This window comes from Mustela putorius, unplaced genomic scaffold, assembly GCF_011764305.1.
Source record: "Mustela putorius furo isolate JIRA1106 unplaced genomic scaffold, ASM1176430v1.1 tig00000275_pilon_pilon_pilon, whole genome shotgun sequence".
NCBI classification, from domain to species: Eukaryota; Metazoa; Chordata; class Mammalia; order Carnivora; family Mustelidae; genus Mustela; species Mustela putorius.
Window position 1 is genome coordinate 15,155,001 of NW_025421341.1, and position 13,593 is coordinate 15,168,593.

Below are 13,593 nucleotides of genomic sequence, written 5' to 3' on the forward strand. Positions count from 1 at the left end.
GGGTATTTCTAATCCTGTACCTACTTGCCTTAGTCATAATTCATCACCAAAAGCTGTTCTATAAATGTTATCCCTATGGCCATGGCTACTTTAAATTAATATCCTACTTATTTGTAAAATCCTTTTGGGTTTTTTAAAATATCCACACTCCAGCCATTCCTTAAAAGGTTCAGAGAGTGTAAGATCCAAATTTAGCAGTATAGCATCAGTGACGTTTTTTATCATGAGAATACCATTCATTATGATTCTCATTTAAGTGATCTGATAGTTAGGATTTTCTAAAGAGAATTTCCCATTTAATATCTCATTTATGAGATAACCACTTTGTAGATCAATTTACCAATATCTAGCGGAGTTGGAGTTGTATATATCCTACGGCCCAGTAATTCCAGTCCTGGGTACATATATTAGGAATACTCAACCACATAGCATGAAAATGTGCACTGAGCATTGGTACAGTGAAAAATTTAGAAAGTGGAAAAGGTAAAAACACAAATGGAGGACAACACAAACCATTAAAAATATGAAGTACTGATATAATGCATCCAATGGAATATTCTCTAGAAGCAAAAATGAATAAAATGGTACATATATCAACATAGATGAGTCTCACAAACATTACAGAGAAAGATAAAAAGCAAGTTGTAGAAGCTATACATAGTATAGGATTCCATTTGTATGGCTTAAATGTGCAAAACAGTATTACATATTTTTTATGGCCTAAACAGAATAAAAGTATGATACTAATGAAAGTGACAAACCCCCAAATTTAAGATAGAAATTTTCTTTGTGAGAAGGGGAGAGGACAAATTGGGTCTGGAGTAGGTAGATAAAGGGATATAATTATAGTTGTAATGTGTTATTTCTTGTGTGAGATGATGAATGTATGAGTTTTATTATTTATACTGTATAGAATATCTCATAATTAAAAATCCAATGAAGTGCTAAAATCTTCTGAGAATGATAAGCTTGATTACTTGATGGTAAAAACCAGGATAGAGTTCCAACAATGCTCAACTTGTGTGCAAACAACATTTTATGTGATATTTTTTGCTGGAGTTTCTATATTTTTTTGTAGAGACCTCTGCTGCTTCCAACATTGACTTCACCTTTTATCCAGGTGGTTATTTTGTATAAAATCAAATGTAATCCTTCACTTTCATATCTAAAAGTGATTTGGTTACATTAGGTCATTTGTGTTTGGCCTGATGTAGATTGTTCGGCTGTAATGTTTGAGGTAGGTATATAACTTTGGCTTTTGAAAATAAAGACACTAAGAAATAAATCTAGGTTCGTAAAAGGGAGAATTAGACTTTTAAGGATTTCTGAACTGCTTCCGCCACATATTCTAAATAATCTTTAAGTATAGCATTCAATTATTTGCTCTCCTGCTCTTTCGGTTACCTTTTTAGTATTGCAAGAGAGTTCAGGAAAAGGAATAGAGGAAGACTTGAAGGAAGGGTGACTGAAAGTGACTAGCTTCTTTCTGTACATATGTAGTTGCTACACCCTTATCCCTAGCTAAGTGCTTAGGAGGTTTGCACCTTAAATTTCTATAAATGCTTTGGAAGCCTCTTGTAGAGTTTCTGAGGACCTACCCTCATTTGGAGGTCTTGAAGCTTGGCATTTCCTAGCATGGAGTGGCTGTACCACTGTAAGTTCCAATAATTATTTCTAAATATCAGTGATCTTTAGAAAATGACAGTCCAATAGACACAGAGTGAAATTTCCAGCATCCTAGCCATCAGAAATATAGCAAACAAACACACACCTAGGGCATAAGGGAAACTAAATCCCAGGTGCAAAGACGTAGTTGTCCCAAGTTTCATTAAATCTTTGGTTCTCAAGTTTGGCTGCACATTGGAATCCCTGGAGGAGTTGTGAAAAACAAACACACACCTCAAACCAAAAAAACCACTGATGCTTAGTTTCCTTCCCAGAGATTCTCATTTATGTAATGTGGATGCAGCGTGAGCGTCAGGATTTTAAAGAAACGTCCGGGTGATTCCAATGTCCAGAGACATTGATAAACCACTGCCTTCAATGGTTTATTAATTTTTTTCTGTAGGACGAAACCTGAACGTGTGGTTCAAAATAGTTACTGAGTCCTAATGCATGTACAGCCCTCACCGCTGTTGCATCAGTTTGTGCAGATTAAAGGTAGCTAGTAAAAGACTCATTCTATCCAAAGCCCGGCCTGATGCGGACAGTAAGCAGAGCCGCAGCCAGGATGAAGGGAAGAGAAGTCATGTCCCTTCTCCGAGGTCACCTGAGTGGAAGCAGAATGCCACTTCTCAGCGATCCTGGATGTGAAGCATCCGAGACATGGTGTCATGGGTCCTGAGCAGTGCTTGGGACATTGTGAACACCTAATACCTAGTCATGAAGAAAAACGGATGAATAAAGGAATAAAAGAAGGCAAGAGTGCCGGAACACTCGGCGCATGCGTGGGAGAACTGCCACCACCCAGCAAGCCTCTAACACTGCCGAAAGTTTCGTGTCTCTCTTCTATTTATTCCCCTGGCGTTTTCTGTAGGAAGGAGCTCCGTCTCTGCAATGTTGATTCTCCCCGATCCTAATCAGGAGTGGAGGCGGCTGCTCATCTCCGCTCTGGTTCGCGCTCGCTCGCTGAGCTCCCCCCCAGGAAGCGAGGAAAGGAAAGCTCTGTCTTCGCAGCTGTCCCAAGATCAAGAGGTTCCCAAAATAAAATTAAACATGAACATTCAAGGACATTTCAAGGGAAGATATGTTTCCTTTTTTTTTTTTTTTTTTTTTTTACTTCCTCAGCAGTACCTTAAGTATTGAAAAGAGCCCTTGAATGATCGTTCTGGGGCAGTTTTTAATTTCCCCACCAGCTCGGGAAGCACGTTCCGTTTCCCAGCCCCATGCTTGCGCCCCTGCCCTCGGTCCTGAACCGCGGTCAGCGCCTTCACGGAGGAGGCGGGAGAGAGACGCGGCCGGCTCCCTGCCATCAGTGCTGTTAACCGGGCGTCGTCTCGGGATAATTACACCACTTAAGGTTGAATTAAGTTCTCCCTCAACCTTCCCAGGGGAGGCAGGGAAATACTGAAGTGCCTGCTTCCCTCATCCCTTTGCTAAATCAACACCGCACTTCCCCGGCTTCCACTTGACTGCTGATGTGCAGCACGCAAGACTTTTCCCCAGCTAACAGGGAAGAAGATCGGACCAAAAAATGAAGCGCTTAAGTATGTCAGACTAACGAGGACAGGGGGGAAAAAAGTGGGAAATAATTTTGTCTGTTTTTTGCCTTTTATGAGACCTGGAGTCATGATCCAAGGTTGCTGTTTCTTTTGGGTCCCTAATACAGAAGGGAAGAAAGGCAGGGGACGCGTTTGGTTTTTCGTTTTAAAACCAGAATTGCTGCCACTTATTTATTTTAGGAAAAGTCTTAATTTGTATTCTAAGCAAAATAAAAATTTTTGACATGAAAACAAAAATGGGCAAAACAGTCAATGACAGGCGTCCTTGGGGCAATTTTTTAAATTATTATTTTCTCCTTAATAAATTAACAACGCTCATTGTAAAACATTTAAATACTGCAGAATTCCATAGTTTAGAAAAAGTAAATTTTCCATGATTTTAATCCCAGCAATAGTAGTTTAGCATATATTTTTTGAGTTTTTTTTCTATATATGACCTAACATATATAATAATTCTGACATTTTAAAAATTAAATCATATTTTATATTATATTGCTCTGCAACTTTATTTTTGTTCACAATACATACTCCATATCTTCTTCTACCCTGGAGTGTGTCGTATTGCTCATTCTGGGTCACTTAATACAAAAAAATGTGTGTCAAATTTTCATGTGTCAGTTGGCTTCCAAACCACAGGCAATTGCCTGAGAAAGGATTTTGTTACATGACTGTTCATTTGCATTCATAGAAATAGTAGCCTAGTTCCATTTGGAAAGGCAACACAAGCATTTACTGAACACATACCATATGCTGTGTATAGGGGTGATGTAAAAATGAATAAAGTATGTTTCAGCCCACGATCTAGGGCAGGTGACCGGAAAGGGGAGTAATTATAGTCTAAGGCCATGAACTTTAGATTCCACAACAGTGATCTAAGTGAACTCGCTCAGTCAAATAGAAGACGGAGAGACTAATTCTGACCTGGGAGAATGAGTGACACATTGAGAAAGACGTGCCTTGTGCATTAGACCTCAAAGACAGGGTTGGATTTTAACGAGTGAAGAGGGAGAAATCATTTGCACACAGATCAGTTACAGAACATAGTATGCTGTGTTGTGATTGTTGGCTTGTGTGCTTTGTCAATGTCTTCCACAAAAAAACTGAGCTCTTTTGCAACAAGAAATCATTTCTAATTCATCTTTACAGCCCCAAAGCCAAGTAAAGGGACTGTTCTAATAAGCATTTAATAATTGTTCAATTGGTCTTTTAAAGTTACGTACTGAGTAACTACTGTGAGCCAGGTAGGTACTCACACGCGCCATATCCAATTACTCTTGTAAGATAAATATTATCCTTCCTTAAGAACTGAGGAAATGGATCTCTGCGTTTGGCTCCGAGTCACCGAGCTAGAGACCTGCGGTTCAAATCCAGCCCTGTTAGACGACCAAGTCCTGTTTTTTTTCTTTCTCTCTTTGTTTCTTCTTTGCTATCCCTGGTTACTTCGTGAAAGAAATTGCCATGCTTAGAGAGTGAATTTCTGAGTTAGGAGAGTACCTTTATGTTAGGATACATTGATAGTAGAAAATCATTTGTTTATCTGAAATACAACCTCAACCGAGAGTTCTGCATTTTTATTTGCTGAATCTTGCAACCCTACTCACGCGGAGTGTGGGCTTCTACAGTTAGTCCACTGATGATCTTCTTGTCCTTCCTCTGGCTTTCTAGATGCAGCCTCTACCAGGTTACTTGCGCCAATAAGTGCCATGATTCAATGTGCAGGGTTATTTTGCACATTTAAAGGAAGGTGATTTATTTAAACCATATGGAGGGGTGCCTGGGTGGCTCAGTGGGTTAATCCTCTACCTTTGGCTTGGGTCATGATCTCGGGGTCCTGGGGTTGAGTCCCCCGTCGGGCTCTCTGCTCAGCGGGGTGCCTGATTCCCCCACTCTCTCTGCCTGCCTCTCTGCCTGCTTGTGATCTCTCTCTCCCTCTGTCAAGTGAATAAATAAAACCTTTAAAAAAAAATATCCGCATGGGATATAAATTCTCTCCAAGGAAATTTTTGTTAATATAAGACCCATCTTGAACTTTGAGTCAACCTCGTGCTTCAAAGAGTGACTGTGGAGCACACCTAAAAGGAATCCCAGTTGCTTGCTTGCTGTACTCAAAATGAAAGTTTTTATTCTTTTTTTGCCTATAAAACTATATAGTATTTCATGCATGTAAAAATATAGAGGCTTATAATATACTATATACTTCTTCACATTATACATTCAGCATTGTGTTCGAGATTTATTCATATTAGTACATGCTACTCTGTTCATATCTCATGGCTATATAATTTGTGCAAATATACCATAATTTATTTACCTATTCTCCTGTTGGTACTGAAATTATTTTTCCTGTATATATGTCCTTACATACCTGTAAGAGTTTCTTTAAGGTATCTAGATCAGATTTCCTACTCCATAGGGTACAGGCATCTTGAACTTTGCTAGATATTGTTGGTTTGTTGGATTGGTCTTCAAAGATGGACCTCAGTTGTACATTCTTGTCATCAATGAGAGTCCTTGCTGTTGTAATTTCTCACCCCAAACTGAAAAAGTTAGGCTTTGGAAATGTATGTCAATCTAAATGGGTTATAAATAAATATCTTCTGATTTTAATTAGCATTTTAATTATTAATGAACTTGAGCGTTGCTAGTAATATACTTATTGGCCATTCAGAATTACCATTTGTGAATTGTCTGTACGTAGCCTTTGTCCATTTTTTGACTGGGTTTTTTATCTTTTTCTGATTTTTTGTCAGAGCTCCTTATGTATTCTGAATATAAATAGTTTTTTTTTTTAAAGATTTTATTTAATTATTTGACAGACAGAGATCACAAGTAGGCAGAGAAGCAGGCAGAGAGAGAGAGGAGGAAGCAGGTTCCCTGCTGGGCAGAGAGCCCGATACAGGGCTCTATCCCATGACCTGAGCCGAAGGCAGAGGCTTTAACCCACTGAGCCACCCAGGCGCCCCATAAATAATTTTTATATGGCTTGTAAATATCTTCTCTAAATCTCTAAATTCATATCTTTTCCTTTACGGGTTGTCATACCTGAGTTTTTAAAGTTGTCAAATTTACCAATCTTTTCTTTTATGGTTTGTATTTTTGTTTAAGAAATTATTTTTAAGGGACGCCTGGGTGGCTCAGTTGGTTAAGCAGCTGCCTTCGGCTCAGGTCATGATCCCAGCATCCTGGGATCGAGTCCCACATCGGGCTCCTTGCTGAGCAGGGAGGCTGCTTCTCCCTCTGCCTCTGCCTGCCATTCTGTCTGCCTGTGCTCGCTCTCTCCCCCCCCCCCTCTGATAAATAAATAAGATCTTAAAAAAAAAAAAAAGAAAGAAATTATTTTTAAGAAATTTTCCCAAATCCAAGTTAAGATATTTTCTTGTCTTTTCTTCTATATTTCTGTAATTTTTAGTATGATATGAAATAGGGATAATTTTTTACAGATTAATAATAAAATGTCTCAAGACTAGATACTGAACAGTGAATTTTTCCCCTACTGATTTGTAATAATACTGCTAAGGAATGATATGTGTCCATGTACCTGAGAATCTGCTTCTTGAATTTCTGCTGTGCTCCTTTGGTCTATTTCTTTGTGCCTCTAATAAAATCTCAAGGGCCAATCACTACAATTGTATAAAAACCATGCTATATAGAAGGATAATTTTTTCTGGTGATGTCATTTTGGAGAAACATCAGATTCAAGTGTCTTGATGGTTATCATTAAATTAAGAAGCATTCAGTACTAAATGTATGATCCATAGAACAGACCAAGCCCTTCCTCATTCCCTCTAGTTTTCTCATTTATATATTGTAAGGAGGAAATTAGACTCTCAGCTATAAGATCTCTTTCTCTAAATCAAGCTTTGCAAAGGGTACATAGCATGCTTGAAGGTCACTGCTGATGAACAACTTGGAATCAAGCTATTAATATTCACAGAACATGCCTATGCTAAGTGACAGGATTGTAAAATATTCTAAAAGCCAACCTTGTAGTACTTTCTGGTAGAGTTAAGTGTTTCCAATAAAACCCCATTAAAGATGGGAGATTAGTATCACTAGTAACAACTTTGTATATTTCATCTCTCTATAATTTTATCAAAAATGAAACTAATGTACATAACCCTTTCTGTCTTTGCGAATTGATCACATTTACTTCATTTAAGTTTTTCCTTTTTTACTAGTTACTTCGAAGTTTTACACCTATTGCTGGGGAAATTTAAGGATAGTTACAAATATATTTCACTATGAACTTCAACAAGTAAGCAGTTTCTACTGGCTTCTCCTTAAGAAAGCTGAACATTTAAGTACACATTTACCTTCTCCCTCTTATTTCCTTGAATTTGTTCATATAATTTGGAATTTTAGATTTAGACTATTATGTCTTTCATTATGTATCTTCTTCGAAAACCATTTCTTAACACTGGCAATAATTATTTGCATAATTTTAAACTTTGTCTTAAATTTTACATTTCCTCTTCCTCAAGTTCTTTATTCTGATTTGGATGGCTCACATCCTTGAATGAAAATTTAAAAACAAGGTTTCTAGCAATTTCACCTCACCATACAGCCTGTGCACATGGGTTGTTCGAAGTTCCTGGATCCCCTTTCAATGATGATACTCCTCTATCATTGTGGAGATTCAGGCAAGATTGGGTTTTGTTTGTTTTTTTTTAATTTTATTTATTTATTTGGCAGAGAGATCACAAGTAGGCAGAGAGGCAGGCACAGAGAGAGAGGGGGGAAGCAGGCTCCCTGCTGAGCAGAGAGCCCGATGTAGGGCTCATTCCCAGGACCCTGAGATCATGACCTGAGCGGAAGGCAAATGCTTAACCCACTGAGCCACCCAGGCACCCCAAGATTGGGTTTCTTCTCACAGTTATTGTTCTATCCCTTTCTCATCTCCATTTCATCTTCTGAATGAGAGGATTTTCCTGGGAATGGAAGGACAAGAGAGAATCCATTTTGTCTTCTAGTTGGCTTTCCCTATGCCTTGCTTCTGGAGTTGCTTCCCTCTCACTTTTTTTTTTTAGCTGCAGAATTTGCTCAGAATGTGAATGTTTGGGCATGACTCAGTTTCCCTCAGAGGTAGTAAGAGTCATTCATATACTCAGGAAATGCCTTAAGCCATCATCAAACTGAATTCTGGGAGTTAGACTTGGATAGACCCAGCAGTAGTGCTTAATCAATATTTGTTGAATAAATAATGCGCGAGTTCCAATTAAAGTAGGGGCAGAAAACTGTACTATCCTGGGTTTTCCTACACAGAGAAAATGCTGGCTCATAAGAAATGCCTTAATTCATCTTTGCCACTTCCCTTGTTGATAGGTTTCTGAGGAAAAATTATTCATGTTTCCTTAATTAATTTTACAATGATTCTGTATCCAAAAAATTGGATGATTTTTTTATTGAAATGAATTTTATTTAGTAAAATGTTGCTAATCAATGTAGATTAAATGTAATAAGTATCAATATGCACCTGTCATCATCAAATATTTCTAAAATACCCAGGAAGTGCTTTTAATTACTTAATTTAATGACAAATGTTTGCAAAATTTTCTCTGAAAGCATTAGTATTTGGTGTGTAGCATGGACTCTCTGGACAGGCACATTGTCTTTCCAACTGGAGATTTTGAGGCAGTGCAAATCTCTCTTTCAAACAGAGTGCCATTGCACTTAATTGAAGGCTATTGGAGAATACAATGGGGCTTAAAGTGGTATTTGTATAATTAGTTCTAAATGCATCTTGTTGATTATGTGAGAGATTCAAAGGGAAAAGGAACAAGGCTTCAGCTATGGTATTAAAACGAACACCAGCAGAATATTTCTGAACTCTTTTTCCGAGCCTGTTCTGTTCTCAGAGATCATGTGAACAGTACTCTGTTTTCCTAAGCAGTGCAGAATAAAATGAATGAAGGGAACAGTCCAAGAAAATGATTCTGGGGCCTGTCAGCACAATGACATCTGGGATCAGGAAGACTTTTCTACTAGAAATCTAGATGACTCAACAATATAGTGCTTTATCTCTTAAGTACACTTGAGCCTGGAGGCTATTAATGCATGATTAGAGGGGTATCTTCTGGAAGCTGATATTACCCATCTAATCATTTTTTTAACAAATACAGTGGTGCTGTAATCGAGGCGTTTGTATCATTTTGTACTCGAGTTTCATCAATAGTTATACCAACTTATATTTCTCCTTTCTGCTTTGTCATAACTCTTGCTCAAATTTTAAATGACAAGAATTATTAATCATTGACAGGAATGAGTGTCACAAGAGTCTAAAGTGTGTGTGGTGCAACACCAGATTATAGGTGCAGACTTGGATTTGACAACCTCTGTGTGGCCTTCCTTGCCAGAATTCTGAAGAATTCTCCAGACATATTTAAAACTGCCTGCACTCTAGACATCTGACTCTGAACCCCTCCTGGCCTTTGGCCTTATTTTCCATTCTTAAGTCAACGTGAATTTTGGTGGCTTGTTTTCCTCTTTTACCTTAAGGTCTAGATTTAATGCGGTTGAAAAGAGCCTGCTCCTGTTTGTCTTTTGCCAAGGTCCTTATGAGGCTCACAAGCTTATTTTTAATTTCTAGAGAAAGAGGTAAGGAAAGGTACAAAAAAAAAAAATAGAAAGGCATCCTTAATTCCTTCCAAAAGCACCGGCCTCCCTCTGTTTCCCTTCATTTGGTTCCATTCAGATTTTGTCTGACATCCAAAAGGGAGTGGGAAATATATCTATGTCCCATTTACTATACCAAGCGGCTACAAGGGAGAGACAGGAGAATTGTAGAGAGAACACCATGTAAGGGAGAATTCTGGGAGGAACAGAGTTCTAGAAAGTGTTTGCCCTAGTCCCTTCCACTCTCTCTTTATGATTTAGCACACACGGTTCATGTGTGTTGCTTAAGACTCCATTTTGCCCAAGGCTTGTAACGCTGGGCTTCTGCTCCTTGCAAAAAATGCAGGACAAGAGAGTGGGAGGTCAGTGTTGACCCACCGAGGGTCACTTTTATTGCTGTTTCAATGGTCCATGCTGAGTATTTGAATATGTAATGCAGAACACCTATCAAGTATATTGTCTGTAATTTAACTTAACAAGGAGGTTCTCCTTTATTTATTTATTTTTTAAAGTAGGCTCAAGTCCAGTGTGGATCCCAGTGTGGGGCTTGAATTCATGGCCCTGTGATTAAGACCTGAGCTAAGATGAAGAAGTAGATGCTTAACCCACTGAGCCACCCAAACGCTGCTGTGATTTAATTCTAAATACTTGGATACTTGAAAACACAAGTATGATGTGTATGTATATGTTTTACTGTATATGTTGTACTGTAGTATATACTCAGGGAGCAGGAGCACATCACTGTTCTTCAGTGTTTGAAAGACCCTCTTCTGGAGTCTGTACTCCAGAGATGACAAGCATTCAAACGAAGCTCTCTGAACCTACATTAGAGAGTTCATTACCTAGCATGAGGGAAGTTAGAAATGCTTCAGTGTTGAACTGAGTGGTGCTAAAGATGTATGGTCTGTCTAGAAATATAGAACAGGTACCTCTACAAAAGGACTTATAAATACGGAGAAATCAAAAATATCCTTTGAAAGGTGTTCTATTTCCAGGACTCATTTGTTTCTGGTCCCCACAACTTAACCAGGAATTCAGCCGGCTTCGCTGACCAGAAAGCTGATGATCCTGCCATTAGAGCACCATCATCTCTGCTCCGGGTCACCATTTGGTGTAAGGTGCTCGTTCCGATGCCTGAGGGACCATGAGCTGGACTTCACAGAGCCTCCCAGAATAGGCTGTACACCTGGATAGATGCTTTTGTGACTGCTGGTCACATTTGTTTGTATAAATAACAGAATTCTATCTTCAGATTTCCTTTTCTAGATAATATGCAGACGTGGCAGCCAGGTTACAAGGAGATATGACTCTTATTGTTAGAGGCTACTAATACCTGCCAAAAGGGTTGAATGACTATGAAGATCAAATTGGCTTGGGTCACTTTGCAATGCCAAAAAGAATGTTGATAAAAATAAGGCTCAACAAACACTGCCTCTTTTCGATGGGATGGCTGTAACTAATTTTCCAAACTGAAAAGCTTTTGATAGTGAAAAGGGCATGATTAATAATTAAGCTGGATACAGGGGTTAGGGGGGTGCCCGGCTGGCTCTGTCATGAAGCGCCTGGCTTCGAAACAGGTTGTGATCCCAGGGTCCTGGGATCGAGCCCCACATTGGGCTCCCTGCTTCGTGGGAAACCTGCTTCTCCCTCTCCCACTCTTGTATTCCTACTTCTCTCTCTTTCTCTCCGTCAAATAAATGAGTAAAGTATTTTTTAAAAATTAAGCCAGATACAATAGGCATTTATCAGGACACTCCCAACATGTGTGTTCATCTAACTTCTTGAGACCCTATATACCTGCCACTGTGCTAAGTCCTAAGGATGAAAGCTGAATACATTTGCCTTTATAGTGGACAGCGGCTGGTAAGAGTCCTCGGGGAAAACAACCAGCAGAGTGTAATTCCTATATCCATCACATTCACCTTCAAAATGCCCATTTTCTCTACTAGATAGTTTTATATCTAAATAGAAGAGCTGAGAAGCGCAATTTTCCTGGGGCCTGCCCCATTTTCATCCCAATGAAGTCTTTATTAATCTTTGAAATCTGTGTTCCAATTCATTTAAAAATATTAACTTTTCAGGACCTGAACCGAAGGCAGAGGCTTTAACCTACTGAGCCACCCAGGTGCCCCAGTGGTTGTCACATTTTATATGTGGTCTCAAACGCTTTGAATTCAAAGGCTCAGGACGCTGCTCTAGCAGCAGGGGTTGGCGATTTCTTGCTAGGACTCCAAGGACAGTGAGAACGTTAGTGGGGGTAAGGAGCAAACTGCAGGGTAGTAGGATAATATCGCCTAAAAGAACAAGCCCGTCCCAGCCCAGCTCTTCTTCTTCCTCCTTTCTTCCAAAAGTGATAAATAGCCGGTTACATCTGTAACACCCTGCTGTCCAAAATAAATAAATAAATAAGTTTAATTTACTGAGTACTTACTTAGGCGCCTAGGAGTCAGGTGTCTTGCTAGATTTTTTTTTTTTTTTGTACTTTACGTATGTTAACCTTCACAACCACTCTATAGTACGTGCAGAGCAGGATCATGGGACACCATTTTACCCTTGGGGAATCAAAAGTCCCAGAAATGCTAAATAATTTGCCCCAAATCACACAATTTATAAGCATAAGAACCAGGGTTCAAATCTTCTGCCAGAAACAGAAACGCTATTCCAATGCAAACCTCTCATCTACACAATAAAAGATGGACATATCATTGGTGAAAAACCTTGGTTGGCCTGTTTTTTCTCCAGTCAACAGCACTCATTTGCAATTTACAGCTAGTCAGGCAGACAGGAAGTGGGGAGGGGAAAGCCAACAGTAATTGGAACTGCCTCCTTTTACTCGTTATTCATCTGCCTAGATGTTATTTATGTTTTTGTGGGTAATATATGAGCTTGCAGAGAGGAGCCGTTTCCTGGCGCTACACTATAGGAGAAGAGTCTTACTGATGCCAGAACAATGCCATTTGCAGGTTATTGTGGCTATAGAATTTCTTTTGCTGTTAGGAATTCCAAGAGATATCTACACAGAGAAGTAAAAGGAGAGAGATGAACCAATTAGCTGGAGATATAAATAAATATTTATGTGAACCCTAGGAAACTGTGGTTTTGTAGGTCAAAAAACAGTAGAATATCAGCAAGGTTATGATTCAACTACTACCGCAGTGGAAGAAAATTTGTGATTTGAGTACTAGCTCTCTTCAAAAACGCGATGAAATCTTACTCTCTAACTCTACACTGTAGGCTGTCTCTAGAAACAGAGTCTATGTGCTCACTTTTCAATCTGATCTTGAAAAAGACCCTTTTAACTCTACACAGTCACCTAGTGGACTTTTTGAAAGACTTCATTAATTTATTTTTGAAGAGAGAGGATTTTAAGCCTGCCAAGATGAGGAGACGGCCTCTGCAATGTTATGGGACAGTTGGACAACTGGTTTGCTGGACGGGTATGGTATGTGGCGTTTCCACTTGAGGAAGCTTCTCTCAGTGATATGGCAGCTTGGGCTTCACCAGTGAGACTGTGCCAGGCCTTAAAATGGGAGCAAAGGGACTTGGGGACTAAAATAAAACTAAACCAAATGGTGGAAACATGCTCAACTCCGTAATTTATCTGATTAGAGCCAACAGGTGCCGCAGTGTAGAACATTTGCTCCCACCCCAAATGCCATTAAGAAGCAGGGAACTATTTCTAGGCTTGGCTCCAGACTGATGAGGGATGAACTAACAGTGGATTTAGTTTCAGCTTGGAGTCGCTGTGAAATGGTGGCAG